The sequence below is a fragment of the Tyto alba genome, unplaced genomic scaffold, assembly GCF_018691265.1.
Source record: "Tyto alba isolate M040663 unplaced genomic scaffold, T.alba_DEE_v4.0 Super-Scaffold_49, whole genome shotgun sequence".
Classification (NCBI taxonomy): domain Eukaryota; kingdom Metazoa; phylum Chordata; class Aves; order Strigiformes; family Tytonidae; genus Tyto; species Tyto alba.
In genome coordinates this window covers 3,908,547-3,925,757 of record NW_024881325.1, presented here as the reverse complement: position 1 = coordinate 3,925,757, position 17,211 = coordinate 3,908,547, and positions in this window count along the sequence as shown.

The following is a 17,211-nucleotide window of genomic DNA, read 5'->3' as shown; positions in this document are numbered from 1 at the left end:
GGTGGGGGTCCACTGCTCCCACAGCCCCTGCGAGGGGGCTGAGCCTGACCACAGCCGGCACGGAAAATCATAGAAGGGAGTCTTCCAAAAGAAAAGAAAACCCTATGTAAATCTAGTAGAAATTACTAGCTGATGTGATAGATAGTTTTGCATATTTTTAATCTATCTGGATGTTGGTTTTAAGCTCATGTCAGTCTGCCAAATTATCTTAAGGCAAGGGGAGATTGCATTACCTAGCCTATACAGTGAAATCATGGCTATTTGCACTTCACTTCTTGAGTTGAGTGTAATGGAGTGCTAAGTAAATCTGTGGGTGGATGCGAGAGTACCTGGCTATGAAGAAAAAACACATTTGAAAAAACTACTACTTCATTAAACTTTTTTTGTTTTTTTTTTTTTCAGAGGTTAATGATTGATTTGTGGTATTTGTGACATTCATATCAGAAAGACATAAAGAAATGATGCTCTGGTTGTCAGGTCATTAGGTACTGATAAAGGCTTGAGAGAACTGCCTTGATGTGGCTGGATGTGAATGTGAATTAGACTATTCACACCATGTACAGCCTAGGAAGGTGGCAAAAAAATGTTGCAAAGAAAAGTATTTTAGTTCCAGTTGGTACCTGGGACAGGAAAAGTAATTATTTCTCTTCAGTTAAGTTTGAGGACTCCCAGAATAAGAAACTGAGGTATCTTCAGGGTCTGTCACCAATTCCATATAAAAGTGTGTTAGGGACATGGTTACCCGTATGAGGATGTCATTCAGCCAGTTGATGGAGTCCTTGGAAATGGAGCTTTTGCAACTAATCTGAGCTAAAGTCAAGCTGAACTTAAACAGTGCTGCAACGTGTTTGTAGGGCAGAGGGAATTGTGTAGTTGCAGCAACAAAAAAAGTCAGCTCTGTGATTGAATTGCTCTTTATCTTCTCAAAGGGACCTTTAGTATTAAATTGGGAATAATAATTGGAAAGAAAATGTACCTGTGGCCCATAGGGTTTTCATTGGATGGAGGCAGGGGGGTCACTTCAGTTGTGTCTTACTCTCCAAACGGGAGCAGGTGCCTGGGAGCTGGCTGTGGAAATGTGCCACTGGGCAGGAGCAGACGTCCCCCACCTTCCTGCCCTCTTTGGCGCAGGGGGTGACTCCAGCAGCCGCAGCTGCCCCTTGGAGAGAGGAAGGCCCACTCCCCACAGAGTCTTTTGGAGACCAGGCTTCACCAGTTGTCCATTGATCTTTGCCTGCAAATAGCTCTTTAGTTAATTTTCTCCTTCTTCGGTGAATGTTCCCATTTCCATTAACACAGAGACAAGCAGATACTACAGTATTATTGTAATAGCCTCTATTTTTTTTTGCCTGAGAGATCATTTTTGTGTCAAATCTCTGGCATATTAGCACTTCTTCCCTGATTTCCAAAGTAAGCACTAAGCTTAGGATAATAGTGCATTACCATAAGTCTGTAATGGAGCCATCACTTAGGAACGATACATTAATGCTTTACTATATTTCTTAGAGATTACTTCCTGATGCTGTTTTGAAGGGACGAAGCAAATCCAGCAAGTATCTTGTGAAAGTTTCTAAATCAGGTGCTGCTATCACATGGGTTCCATCCTCTTCTGAGTTACACAGATCAGAATCCCCAGGACTCATTTGACCCAGGGACTTGGCAGTTGCATATGTACCAGCTTTGTTATACAAACATTACCCTGGTTCTGTGGTTTGGGACACACTTGTCCAGAGATGAAGCAGGTTCCACTCAGTGAATGGCATGTCTTTGAAAACAGGATGACTGACTGGATATTAGAGCAAGTTGCTACCCCAAAAACCTCCCCAAAACAGGGTAAAATTTATTTTAAAATTATGATTCTTACATAAAAGACAGGCTGTAAAAAAACCCTGAGCTCATGTAGCCTAACATTGGAACAATGCTTTGGTTAAGAATTTCTGACAAAATTAATATTAGTTTTCACCTGGAGGAGAAACTTCAGCCAGACACTATAGTTGGACAAGTTTTAGGAAGATAAAACCAGAATCTAATAACAGCCAGTGCCAGGGCCAGTAGCCTTTGCCTGTGAGAGCCAGAACATTGACTCTGGCAGTAAATGCCATGGGTCTGGTGGCTCTTAAGATGCTCTGAAGTTTTTTTCTAAAAGTATGAACAAAATATGGTGACCCTTGGAGTCTTTCACTAACCCAGGCCAAGAATAATATTAGTGGGAGCTAAGTGGAAATGTCAGCACGTGGAAGCAGTAGGGCACTGTCATAAATTTAGGGGTTTTTTTTCCTTATGGTCAATCCATCCAATTACTATTTGTAGAAACTCAGGCTGGATACAGAATTTTAAGCATATTGGTCCAAGAGCAAGAGAACATAGCCCATCTATTCTAAAAATAATAATTAAAAAAATTAACCTTTCTTATCAGCCATTGTGAGAATGGTTTATAAAGTGATGGACCATGGCTCTTTTTTTACAAGTTTGTTTACAAATTACAAGATGACAGCTTTCCTATATATTACCATTATAAAAGCACTCTGCAACTGAATTTCGGTGGAAGACAGGTTGCTTGAAGTTATCTGCATTTACTTTAGAAATGCAGCACTGTTTTAAAGGCTGCCTGCATTAATATGAAGAACCACATTTATGAAGGAAAATATCATCACCTCAGTATTAAGGGTCCATGGTGTCCTCATTCCTTATTCAAGGCAACACAAAAAGTGATTTTCAACTTTAGTAGCAAACATGTATGAAAACTGATATTAATGCTTCTAAAGTAGTACTCAAAACCCATAGAAATTGGAATCTAGGAAAATAAACAATTAATACTATGGTTTAGCAAGGTACAGGTGACCTATATCATGGCACTGCAGGATCACGGTGACAGGCAACTGTAAATATCTCAGTCGGGGTATGAGCACCCCAGCACAGTTAGTGCAGGACAGGATCAATATTCCCAATAAAATGCTGAGCAAGAGAAGCAATTATTTTAGCAGTAAAACTGTAACACCTGGGTGACCATTTGTGTAAGGATTCTCCTGGACTATGTTTAAAACCATAACTCTCCAGCTCTTTCAGCATCATTTATATGAAGTATTTAAATAGGGTGTCATGGTTTGAGCCTGGTTGGTCGCCAACCACCATGCAGCCACTCTCTCTCCCTTCTCATCCAGCAGTAAGAAGGGACAGAGAGCCAGGCTTGGGATTCAAGATAGGACTGGGATGGGGAAAAAATCCCCCTTTATGGTCAAGAGCAAAAGGCAGACTTATTAGGGGAAGTAAAAAAAGAACATACATTTATTACAGCCACTAACAACACGTAACAGAGTAGGACAGTGAGAAGCATTGCCACATCTTGAGAACACCTTCCCCCCACCCCTCCCTTCTTCCCAGGCTCAGCTCTGCTCCCGATATCTCCCCCAGCAACGCAGGGGCAGGGAATGGGGGGTGCAGTCAGCGCTGCCACTTTCTCCATCTTCAGTGGGGGCAGCTTCTGGAACTTCTCTGCCCTGCTCCATCGTGGTCCCCCTCTCACAGGAGACAGTCCTCCACAAACTTTCTCTGACTTGAATTCCTCCCATGGACCGCAGCGTTCCCCACACTGCTCCGTCATGGGTCACTAACTTCCTCCGACTGGATTCCCTCCCACGGCTGCAGCCGTTCCCGAGCTGCTCTGGCGTGAGACTCCCCCTCATGCTGCACTGAATCCCAGCACTGAATTACAGCAGCGGGGCTACCTTTTCCCATGAGACCCCGGCCTTCTTCGGGCACAGAACCTTGATCAGGCGAGCAGGAGCAACAGGCCGTAAATCAATGTCTGCTCCACCGTAGATCTTCATGGGTGGCAGGGGGGCCGCCCTGCCGTCTCACCACAGGATACAGGGGGGTCTCTGCTCCGGCACACCTCCCCCCTCCTTTCTTCCTCCGTTCCCCCACTGACCTTGGTGTTCATGCAGCTGCCCCAACTCCTCCTCACAAGTCCTGCTCCTCCTCCTCACGTCCCTTCTTAAATACGTTATCGCAGAGGCGCAGCCGATGGGCTCAGTTTCCAAACAGAAGTGGAGCTGACTTGGAGATGGGGGAGCTTCGAGAAGCTTCTCACAGGGGGCCGCCCCGATAGCCCCCTCCCCTGCCACCAAAAAACTCCACCACTCACTCAACCCAGGACATAGGGAAATAACAGAAGCATGGTCTCACAGTTTTGTAAGCCTAGAAGGGAGTATTATTGTCATCTACTGATGCAGACACTAACATCCCTAGACTTCCCTTAGTTAATTTCTTTTAGGAAGGCATTCACTCCTGATGTGGAGACTGCTAGGGGCTGCAAATTCACAACCACATTTGGAAAATCCTCACTTGATAGTCCCCATCTCAGAGAATGTGTTCAGGCTTTCTAACATTCATCCATGTGAGCTCAGCTTGAGCCATACTATGATGTAGTTAGTTCGTTAGACCAGTGAGCCAAATAAATGTTTCGTCCCTAACTTTAGGTATTTATAACCATCCATGAAGTAATCCCCTTACTCTTACATCCATCAAATCTATGAGATTGTATTTTTTTCTAGTATTTCTGCTGCACTTGCCCAAGTCCTTTCCAAACCAGTGGTCTGCCTCTCACATTGACACCAACACTAAGCACGGTACTTCGGAAGATGGCAAAAGTGCCAGTTACAGAAATAATAGGATTTTCCAGCTGTTTCTCAATATTTCTGACTCTCCAATCACAGGTGGTGTTCACCTTTTGGGCCCAACACAGTGCCGGGAATACAAGATCAGGTATTTCCCTATTTAGACACTCCAGCTGCCTTAATCCACAGCTTCCTGAAGTCCCCACTCTGTGATGCTCTTCGGTCACAGAGCTGACACTCCACATTTTGCTGTTTTACCACATTTTGCTGTTTTAAAGTGCTTGTTGTTAGCCTACATCCACTTTACCAAACGAACTGGATTTCTCTGCTCCAGTTACCCACTTTCTTCTATCTTTATGACATTAGCAAAGGGTGCTTGAATAAACTTTTGCTTTTGCCTTTGTTTCATTTAACTAGTGAAGCACTGGATTAACTCTAAAAGATTGATTTTTAGCAGAAAAATTAACCATACTTTCCAGAAGTGTGGTTACCCATGTTTCACAGATGGAGGACTGTAAACCTCAAATATTCAATCCCAGATCTGTGGAGGTGTTTACATATGTAGCTCCTACGTAATAAGGAATAAGGCATCCAAATGCCTTTGTAGAGCTAAGCCAGAATTCTCACCCTTGACTAGAGAAGGAAGGCTTTAGAGTGATAAAAAGTCAAACCTGTCTGTTCCCATAGCCTGAGCTGTTATCTCAGTCATTCAATATTCAGATATTACAGGCATGAGACACTGTCACACTTACAAGAGCCCAAAGAGTTTAAAAATAAAAAATCAAAAAAAAAAAAAAAAGAAAAAATTAAAAAAAAAAGGAGAGAATCTATAAGCAACAAATCTTTCTGATGTTTAAAAATGAACCCTAGAACTGCATCCCATAACAAATTAGAAAAGAGCAAGGAATGGATATCTCTTCTTTTTTTTTTTTTTTTTTTTTCATTTAATGTTATTTACATAATCTCAAAGTCCAGAAAACATTATGTGTTCCTATTGACTTCAGTGGAGTTTAGGAGCCACTCAGTTCTCTGCCCTGGGGTACCAGCTGTAGCATAGCATGGCACATAGCTCTGATTTCTAACTTCTTCACTTGACCAGAAATCTTAGTTTTGTTTGAGGTGAAATGTGAAACTAGAATATTTGGACCATATACCAACCCTTGAGTGCTTCTGTGGGACCCACCAGATACATCTCAAATGTTCTGAAAGATCTCTGCCTTAGTGAAATATTTTGTACATGTTATCAATGTTGTCCACTGCCCACACATTTACCCACATTAACTGAAATAATTGTTTCAGCCTGTGCCAAAAGTATTGCCTACTCACAAGGGGAAAAAAAAAGTGCATATGTATGTGTGTGTATATATATATTTTTTAAAAAAGTTAAATATATATACACACATAAATATGTGTAGAAATGTATGTGTCTAGTGGTCCGTGTGTGCATATATATTTTATGTATTTTATATATATTACATATACAGACATAATATGCACTCATTATATATAGAACATATATATTATATAATATGTATGCACAAGCACAGAGAGTGACAGATCGAGCTGATGTGCTAAATAGTTTTTGAAAGATTATCAAGCTCCTGAGCATGGTGCTCTAATGTCCGATAGAAATCAACCTTGTACAGAGCAGATGCAGCCATCTAGAACAAAAAGGGAGTTGAATTGTTCAGTGTCTGTTGGGACGGAAGGGAACCTGAAAGCTTCCGGTTCTTAGCCGAACTCCCTTATGTTCTCTAAGTGCAAGGAGGATGGGGATTTGTAAAATTGAAAATGCTTTTAAAATGTATTGTGAGGTGGTTCTGCTTTTTATAAGACCTTTTCTGAATTCCTGTGTTAAAAACACAAATGCAAAAGTCAACAACCTCCAAGATGACATGTTGTATAATACAAATATATTAGGGAAACATCTGTAGGATGAGTTAGAGTCCCATTGTATTTTGTGCTGTGTGGGAATGAAGAGCCTATGCCTGGAAGGGTTGTTATACTACATAGACAAGCTAGCAAATGAGAAGGCAAATGGAGACAAAAGAAGGCACATTAGTCTTTGTCTCTGCCATTTCCCTGATATTATCATGTTGTTTAGAGACTGGAAGCCTGAGAATCAATTGGAGTGTCTGTAGCTCTGTTTGACTGATACTTTACCAAGTAATCCTGAGGGTAACACACTTCTCTGGGTCAGACCAGGGCTTTTGGCTCAGTCAGAGTCTGAAAGAACATTTTCCAGCTATCCCAAGTAAAAACCTGGAGTTTGAGGCAAGTGAAAATGTAAATCACAACTGTACATTCATATACACTATGGCTATATAAACACTGAAATTTAATTTATTTTTTTTTTAAGAAAAAAAGGTCTTTTATTTTTTTAATGAAAAAAAAAAAAAAAGCGGGTTTTCTTTTTTAAAATAAAACTCCCCAGATGAAGTTTTGTTTAAGATTCGTTCAGGCTGGTCTTTAGCTGAATGGTCTCTTTGCTCAGGTTTTGCCTTATCACTTGTGTTAGGTGCAGACTGAGCCTGGATCTGAAAGCATTGCACATTGTGTGCTCTATTAGAGAAGATAAGCCACACCCGAGCATTTCTCTAATCAATCTATTGATGAAAGAGTGGACTTTGTAACTCCTGCTATTAAAAGCCAACCATCTGGGGCCCAGGGAAGGTGCCCAGTTTCCAAGTCACCGTCACAAGGACCTTGAAGTATGTCTGGCATAGCGAGGGGGATTCAGAGGGGCTACCTGAACCGCCCTGGCGTGAGGCCCCACCGAGGTTCCCCTGGGTTCTTACTCTTCCCTGGGGGCTACAGGAAAGCCAGAGCCATCCCTAAGGAGAACAGAGGGGGTGGATCAGAGCAGATGATGACAGGACACTTTTATTTATAGTTTAACTAAAGCAGTGAGAAGGAGCTGTTTGGTGTGTGAGAGGGGAGTGAAATCACACTCCCCCTCCTCAGTCCCTTCTTGCAGAGCAGTTGGAACTTGAAAGTTTGGCTCTGCAGAACTTACCTGTCACCTTAACGGTTCCTGATTGCCTTAGGAGACAGTTCCTACAATTCTGCCAAGGAAAACTCACAGCCAAGCCCTGTGGCTTGCTTCAAAAGTGCAATTTGCTCCTTCAGCCTGCTACTCATTTTTTTTTTTTTTTTTTTTTAGTATCATCCTCTGCCTGCCAATTGTGTTTTATTGCAGCGATTTGGAAATGGACTCTTTAATCTTTCACATTGTTAAGAGAATGATGGTAACTTCACTTCCCACTTCATAGAGAGCAAGGGGAAAGTGATTACTGCACCATAATGTGATACTTGCTAAATACGGACCAGATCAAACCCTTCTCAGCTAGCATTTCTGCTCTTGAGCTGAGGGAGTTGGGGAGACTGATGCTTTCTTAGCTGCTTTGTGATTGCTAGTAAGATTGCTAATATCTAAAACTATCACTGGCATTCAGAATATCCAGCGTGTCACTAAGCATAAAGAAAGCCTGTATCTGCTGGTGGACTGTGCAGAGCTCCTGAAGAAAATTGATGTGGAATTTAAATAATTGGACTCACTGTAATTCAGGTATGTCATTTGTTGGAGTGATGACATATCCAGTTGTAAGGAAAGGTAGTGATTTTGTAAGATACAAGAAAAATGTCCTCCTTTCCTTCCCCTCTCCACCTCAAACTTAGTCTACTACCAGTTGAGATTCCTGACCTGAAGTTATAGGTAGATTCCCAGATAACTGTCTCTGGTAATAAGAGAATAAAGATGAATCTTAAGCAAGTAATCAGAGCAAAGAACATGTTTAGGAAGAAATTTTGTCATTAGTGTCCTCATCCCATGTAGCAGGAAGGAGATGAGTGTATCCTGATGCTCTTGGGGATATTATTCTCTTTGGGATGCAGTCAAAAGCCTAGCTTCATCACCAGTAATTTGTTTTGTTGTTTTCTCAGGGATCTGCTGGTGCACATAAGCACCTCCATAGTGTGCTTGCAGGTTCATTAGCAGAATTTAACAGGGCCTTTTAAGGCAGAGGTGAGGTGTATGACTTGGACCACAGGGAGAGTAGGACCATTTATACCAGTTGTGAGCACTCTGGCTGTGGGATATATCGATTAAATGATACTGGGTTTTAGTAGCTGTAGTACATGATATTCAAGGTTTGGATTGGTTACGTTTCTCCTGGCTTCTGTATTTTTTTGCACTTTTCTTAGTTTCCTGTAGCACTTCATCCAGGTTTGGATGAAGGGAGTATAAGGTAGATGCTGATGAACTGGAGCAAAACCACTGGAGGACAAGCAAGAAGGTAAGGAATTTAGAAGAGTCATTCAACGGAACTGGCCTTGCTTAGGGGGGCCCTGATATCCACTTGCTGGCACCAATGAGGAAGAGCCAAGCTCTTAACTGAGGGGGACTGCAGAAGAATAACAGACAGTGAGCATAAATTGAAGAACCAGAGATAAGGAAAAATCTTTCTCATTTAGGGGATAATGAATCACAAGAACAGAAGCCCACAGCACTCCAAGGACATCACTGACCTTGGAGGTCTTCAGCTCCCATCTGGGTAAAGTGCTGAGGAATGTGGTCTGAAATCAGCATTCACCCTGCTCTGAAAGCAGGAAGACTGGAGATCTCTCAAGGCTCTTTGAAAGCTGGAAGATTTGCTGGTTCTATAATGGTTTTTATTTAATCTTGACTCTATTCAGCATCACTCAGGTTTAATTAGGACTGGGATCAGAGTTAGAGCAGAAGGGAAGGCAGAATAACAAATGCTGCTTCTTGCTGGATCTCCTAGGGCTTGAACTGTTAGCTATAGACTGGTTTTTAATACTAATACTATGTGTCTGCCAAAATAAAACAACTTAGGCCACTTTGCTTTAAAAACCTTATATGGGAGAATGCCTAGCTAAGGTTCCCACATCAGAATCGTTGTCCTTGTTTTGCTAATGGGTGACTGAAATGGCATGATGGAAATGTCATTATTGACTGTGTAAGCAAAGTTGTCTTGTTTTTAGAATAATAACTCAAATGAAAACTTACATATAAAATTCAGAATCAAGGTAACACACTGTGGGATGAGCAGTGTCAGTCCAGCTAGTTGACTTGGTAGAATTTATTTGAATCTCCCAAAGGGAGTAAAGAAGCTGGAAAAGTTTACCTGCAGCAATTTGGACAGAAGATCTACTCCTGACCTTGTGACCACTTTGCTGGGAGGCTTGGGTTATTCCCAGAGAGCCACACTGTCAGCATCAGTATAGTCTGGGACTTCATCTTTTATTTTCTATCTTCTCCAAGGTTGAGAGTCTCTTTCACGTGGACTCAGTGGAACAGACATACAAGAGTCATCTTCAAAGAACAAGCCTACCAGGAAGTAAGTTCCCCTTCTCATTCATTTAAATAAGGAATAAGAAGCAGAAGGTTCTGTATGCAGCTGGAGCTCAGATCTTTTCTGTCAGACTCTGTACTGCACACTTAATATTATATATATGAAAGTTTGATTCTAAAATATCAGATCTAGAAGAGATTTTATGACCATGAAAACTGCAGATGACTGTAGTTAACAGATAAACCTATGCTTGTGGTACCTAAATACTGCTGGAAAATTCTCAAACTCTGGGACATGGCAGAGAAAGTTTCCCACAGGACTGAATCCGTATCTGTGCAGAATACAGTGCTCTGGGGTATTGCCCTGAGCAAATTTTCTGCAAAAAGCACTCCAGAGCAATATCATGTTGAGTCTCCTTTACGTCCCATTTATTTTAATTTTTCAAGTAAACATAGTAAACAAGCTCTGCAAAGCTGCGTTGGCGTGTGCAGAAGGCCTGCAGTGCTCTTCCCTCTTGTAAGCAAGAAAAATTATTCTAAATATCCTGGTTTGTTCTTGCATCTTCTGGATGTGCTATCCTGCCATTCCCAGGTCTCTGGAGAAACTCTGCTGGATATAAAAAGCTCTCACAGAACTCACTTTAACATACTTCTTTGCTTTACTGAAGTGGATTAGTTAAAATCAAGAGAGCTCTTTTGGGGGAATACTCATTTTATGTTCTACTTGGTTTTAAAACAAAATATGAAATCATCTCATAGTTCTCTCCAGTTTATTGTTTCTTACAGGTATAGAACAGTGTCTTACCGAACATATTGTTTCTTACAGGTATAGAACAGTGTCTTACCGAACATTCATGCCAAAATGAGAGGAAATTTGCTTTTATTTTTTTAAAAACCTATCAAGCACAAACTGCCACCACACTTGAGCACTTAATCTAGATGTGAGTTTTGTATTTGATGATGCTATGTGAATATCTATTCGTATCCATGTGTGTGCATCTTTCTTTATAGAAAATTAATATTTATCCATTTATAATTGTAGTATTTCAAGCATATAGGAATGAAACTGATATGAAAGCTAAAATTACAAAAATAAATTGTCTGCTTAGATTTGGGATATAGATTGAACCTCCTAGTCTAGAGACACTTTGTTGATAAGGACTCTGATTTTGCTGTTATGGAAGCAACATGATTTCTAGCCCAGGATGATGGTCTCATACAGTGAACAAAGACTCTGTTTCTGTCTATAAAGAGAACCCTAAGATTTGTAATTTGGACATTTTTGCTGCCCTTCGTTTCATGCCAAATACTCAATACAGAGGTTAAAACTACTGCAGAAACTCCTAGGGGTAACATTGTTGTCAGACACAAGGAGACAGACTGGCTGCAGTCTGGAGTCAGCCTGGTTCTATCGAAAAGTTTGTGAGGTCAAGCTCCTGCCTGTGCTCAGTATTCAAGCGTTTGCAGATGGTGGTGAAGCCATATCATCTTGAAGGTTAAATGCTTCACCAGCCAATGAATCATCAATATTTCCAGAGTTCATTTACATTCATTGATCATTTGTGTAATCCTCTCAGACATTAAGATCCTTGCGTGGCAGCAAAGGGTGACAAATGCACCTGTCCAGTATAAGAAAATAGATTATGTTAGCTTGGGAACACTGTCAGTCTCTTCTATACCTTATTTTAGGTAAGATTCCTTACAAAGGCAGACCTCCCTGACTTCTGATGGTCAGGGCCCGTTTTCTCTCAGCTGTCTGTGAGTGTTGTACTCCTCAGTGCTGCCAGCTCTGACCTGACAGCATTGAGGAGCTGAGAATTTTACTGACAGCTCTGCTAATTTAGGAGATAAGGATCTTGGCCTGTGATCATAATCCATCCCAAGGAGAAGTCACTGGGCCAGTCAGTAGTTCTTTCCCTTCTAACTTCTGTTGGGGCAACACCTGAGGAGATTAACATATGGTAGCATTAGGTACCATCTACTTTGTTGGCAAAAGAATACTCTGGGATTCTTTTTTATGCCCAGCAGCTAGAACAGAATTTTCCTTCCAGCTGTGCTGAACGTGCAGCAGTCTATTACCTGTGGTGATGGTGTTATGATGGGACACCATGGTGAATTAACTCCTACACAGAGCAATGCGCATGGGGGCAATTTTTAGCAGAACACAGCCCACAGTGCAACTTAGTAAACAGATGCAGAAATAAGAAAGTGAACTTTGGATTCTCAGAGTTTTGTGATCTTGACATCAATAATTTTTAGACAGCATTTTTTTGGATTTAAGTTCTCATTTGCTGCTAATTTGGAGTCAGGTTTCTGAATTCCAGCAAGCTTGATTTTTTTTTTTTTTTTTTTCCAGCTTATTACTTGCTAGATTCCTGATTTAGAAGAACCATGGTTTATGGTTCACCTGTGTGAACCCAAATGGTTAATTTGTAGGAATGTATGAACACGTACAGTGTTTCCACATACTCCACTACCACAATGGCTCGGTCTGTAGACAACAAGTAATTGGTGACAAGAAACTCTTGCTACAATAGGAATTGTGGCATTGCCTTTACTGGGTGCAGGATCTCAGTACATAAAACTTCAGTTTTGTCATTCACATGTCTAAAGAACGAAAGAAAGATGAACGTGCTATTTCAACAGTACATGGCTTTTAAAATGAAAGTTTATAATTTTGACTGGGTAGCCTGAAATGTGTCCAGTTCATGGTATTTTTAGGGCATATTCTCTTACCGCTTATCTGTGAACACAGTCTCCAAAGATGTGACACAGTTGTATTGCTTTTTTTCCACGTAATGCTGGATATTAAATGCTAAAGCAATACAGACAACCAAGAAATTATGTGTTCTATTAACCAGATAGCTAACTGTGCTTAGAAAGCTCTGTTGCAAATTTAATATATCACAGAGTAAAAACAATCTGTAATTCATTTAAACTGATGTAAGTAATTTCCATTAAAGATCACAAATTGTACATGGGTGTGTTTCCCTTTCTCATTTTTTTTCTCCCTCATTTCAATAGTTACTAGAGCTAGTCTTATTAGTTGCTAATAAGATACCTTTTTTGTCAGTTAAGCTGCAATGACTGTTGACGGCATACACTGGACTACAATTTTCACTGGGAAAGGTTTCATACAATTTCAAGAACGCTGCACATATCTACAGGTACTTTCACAAAGTTCTGCTGTCTAGGGAAACCCTCACCAGCAGGAGTAGGAGCATTCTGCATGCTTCAGCCAGCTGAACTCTGTGCTCTTCATATTTAGGAAAATATTTTTATATTTGTTTGTGTACTTTGCTACTCAACCCACTCTGGCTGGCATTGGTCTCTATAGCAGAGTGTGGCTGGCCTGAACCTGAGTGTAGGAAATAAAATGGCAGACTGTACATAATCTCATTTCTTCCATTTCTCGCTCTTTGTGGCTAAATGACTGGGATCCCCCCATCTATGGAGCAGTTTACACATTTGCATACTCCATAGCTGTGTTGTCTGCTGTCCTTAATTACTGTGGAGAACTTTGATGAGTAACTTGTGCAATGACTTTTCATTTTCTTCATTACTGGTGTTGTCTGAAATTTAACTTTTCCTCCTTCCTGACAATTCTGTCATTTTGACAATGGCAGCACTATTTCTTAACCATTTTGGAACCTTGAGAGATGCCCAGAAGGAATTAGTCATTCCCTCTGGCTAATCAGTTTAGCAGGATGGCCTGGCTGCTTTTTGTGGGAAAAAAAATCAGCAAACAGTTTTAGTTTTCATTTTATTATTTTATTTTCTTAACCTATTTTTTTATGTATTATCTAACTCTGTTCACTCTTTTCTCTCTCATGTGCTGCTATCCTTTTAATGTTTAGATTGGAAGCATCTGAGATACTGTGGGTGGCTGGCAGGGGACTGCAGTCAAGAAAACCACACCGGATAAAGATGAGTATTCTAATGCTGCTTCCCTTGCAACTCAAGAACAATCTCCTGGAGGCTATGGAAAAGATTTTCCAGAGACTTTTTTCACCTTTTTCAGCTTTTAATATTTCATTCATGCCTGTGATACCACTTGCAGATCCACTTTTTGTATTGCTCTGGTATTAGCACGTTCCTGTTTGACTTCAGGGGCATCAGGGATCTGTTTTGTCAACTGTAATCAGAGGGCAAAAGAAACTGGCTGACCATGTACAAAGGGTCTTGTAGTGCTGCTAACAAGTTAAAAACTTGAATTTTCTCCTGACAAACAGATTAGATCTGCTGACAGTGCCGCCACACACTTATTTGAGAATGGAGCTGTTGGAGGGCTATAGCCAAAGCCCAGCAGTTCTCAATAAGCTCAAGTAAGCCATGATATCACTAGTAGAATGAAATATTTTCTGTAAACTGCACACCTGGTAGACTTGGGTCAGAAAGACTGCTGTTCTTTTTGTCTTTTTTATTAGAGGTAAGTTATTTCTTGCTTGATTCAGATGGACTTGAGACCATCTCACTTAACAGTCCTTGTTAATATAATTCAATATACAGGTAATTCTAACAACAGCGCACATCAGTAATAGCACAGGTTTTCATTTCAGGCCAAATATTTAAGATATAGTTTTTCTGTTCATGCTACTACAGGGTAGACTCTAACAAATGATTATTACAGAAAACTGCCTGCATAAAGCTTCCTGCATAAAGCATAACTGTGTTTTATAGATAGTAATAAACAGAGAGCAAGTAGATCCACCTGACTTACTCTAGCTACGAGCAAATGTATAGTTTGCACTTTCAGAAGTTGCTGTTGTCTCTCTTCATAACTCCTGTCAGGAATATATTTCCTTCATTGCTGTACTCTTTAAAAATAAGCACCTGAGGTTTCATGGAGACTCAGGGTACAAAGACTGAGTGGATACAAGGAAGTAAAAAGTACTAATTATGGGAGGGAAGTCACTGGGATTTGGAGTGCTGCCAGATCACACAATGTGTTTTGAATGCCTGTAACTCCAGGGGTTAGTTTGTGGTGGGAAAATAAAATTAACATAAATATCCTAAAAATTACTTTGTTTGTCTGTGAAATCAGATTGACAAGTCCTGCAGGGTGAAATAACTCCTTTAATGAGCCTTTGCAAAGGTGACGACTGCTGTGCTCATTCTTGCTGGTATAAATTTGAACTTCTGAGAGTCCATTGTGTCTGTCCTGGCTACTTCTTGTTTTCAAGAGAAAAATAACAGGACATAGAAGTGTGCATTTATTTATTATAGTTTAAGCAAAGTAAGTACATTCAGGAATACAATTCATACCTTTGCTCAGAATCCATCTTAGTGGAAAAATTCATTCTTAAGTAAGACATATAGGCTCAAACTCAGATGCAGTCAGAACCCAAGCTCTTGCTGGATTCAATATTTTTTCACTAATGTGTAATAGGAATGAACTTTGCCCATCTTCTTGGAGATAATTTAAAAATTATCTCTTGAACCTCAAGTTTATTTGTGAACTTGTCAGCATTCTCCTCTTTATATGCTCTAAAACAGGCCATCTTACTAATGCTGTTAACATTATGAACCTATATTAATCCCATCTGTGGCATCAGATTCAATATCCTGTTGGCCTTGCATATTGTGTCTTGCATATTCTCCGTCTTAAATTCTCTCTGCTCGTTATCTCAGCCCTGAGGCTGGATTTACAGCTCTGAGGAAGAAGCACCCCAGTGATGAGGGCTGGAAATGCGGAAACCCAAACTCATCTCTGAATATTTGAGTACAAGGTGTCATTGAGTATGGTCATTGTGATATCTTCTGCCTCGTTTTTGGTAGTCCACAAGGAGAGAAGGGTTCATCCTCTCTGAGAAATTAATCCCCTCCCCCCCAGACAGTGAATTCTGATACTTGTTGATAATGCTGGGAGACGTGCTTCTTCAGAAAGCTGCTTCTGTCCAAAATCAGCAGCGGTCTGATTTTCACAGCAGATCTACTTTCCAAGAGCTCTAGGTCTCAAGCAGAGAGGAAAATCCCACTGCTTACTCTCACTTTTATTTCACCATACAATCCCTGTACTTAATGCCTCACAGCATCTTTCCTGTGAAAGTGGCTCCTGATTTTTTGAACTGTTTTCACATTCAGATCTTGATTATAAGAGTAAAAAAAGAAAAGAAAAAAAGAAAAAAAAAAAAAAGAAAAAAATCTTGTTAGAGCAAGTCTCAGTATGAACAGTACCCTAATATCTGAATGTCGTATATTTTGGAACATTCATATCAAGGACACCTAATGTGAATCTAGGTCAGTTCCAAATATGTAGTTTCCTGTTTTGAAATGTCCATATTCCAGGGGATGGGAGTGAGGGAACCTGAAATTTATCCTTTTCTTCTTCAGGTTCTCTCTGCTGGATCCCCCCAGGCCTTGGTGTCCATGGGGCCTCCTATCTATTCTCCAAGTTTTGGAGAAATCTCTCCAAAATCTCTCCTCAGCTTTGCCATTTAGCTCTTCCTCAAACAACAGCCATCAGCTTCCAACACGTGTAACCCACTGGTTTTGAGCCTTTGCTGGTTTCTTATCTCTCGTTGAGGCACCATGTCATCCCCTGCAACCTGCTGTCATATTTTTTCATGGACTCTGACTTCTCTGTCCTGCTGGAAGCCTGGAATTGTCACACATGCACATTTGTTACTTCTTTATTTTTTAATGAGCCACTTGCTTTCTGTCTCTCCTTTACCAGTTCCTCCCATCATTCTTGATTATTTATTTCCCATTCTTTTATGTATATTATTTCCAATGCTGTGCCTCAAAAACATCTCTACCTGCTCAAAACCAGGTATCTAAGCTTTAACGGGGATTGTGAAAGCTGGGCAAAACAGAAGCTGCTTTGTGGCACACTCTCTCACATACATAGCAGGGTCCAGGGCTGTCAAACACCATGATGTGATGCAGCAATCATGTTTGTAATGTAGGTATTTGCATGTTTTTACCATTTGTTTTGTTTTCTTATTCCTATAATCAACACAATTTAAATGGGGAAATAGAATTATCATTATCTGTTTTCCATTATAACACTGAGAAATTAAGATGGAAAAGAAAGTGTGACATATGCCAGATTACCACAGGCACCAAATCCCAAACCAAATATGAATTTGTAAGGCCATGTCTGCTTAACTGTAACTGTGCTGATTAGCTCCAAACAGGGTTGGAGGAGATAGTTTGCATGCAAGTGTTCAGAGCAACATATTATCTTGGATTGAAGACATAAATGGTTGTTTTCAGAATGTTTGTTTTTCAAAGATACTGGCAAAATGGTATGTATATTGATGCCACTTGGCCTGTCAT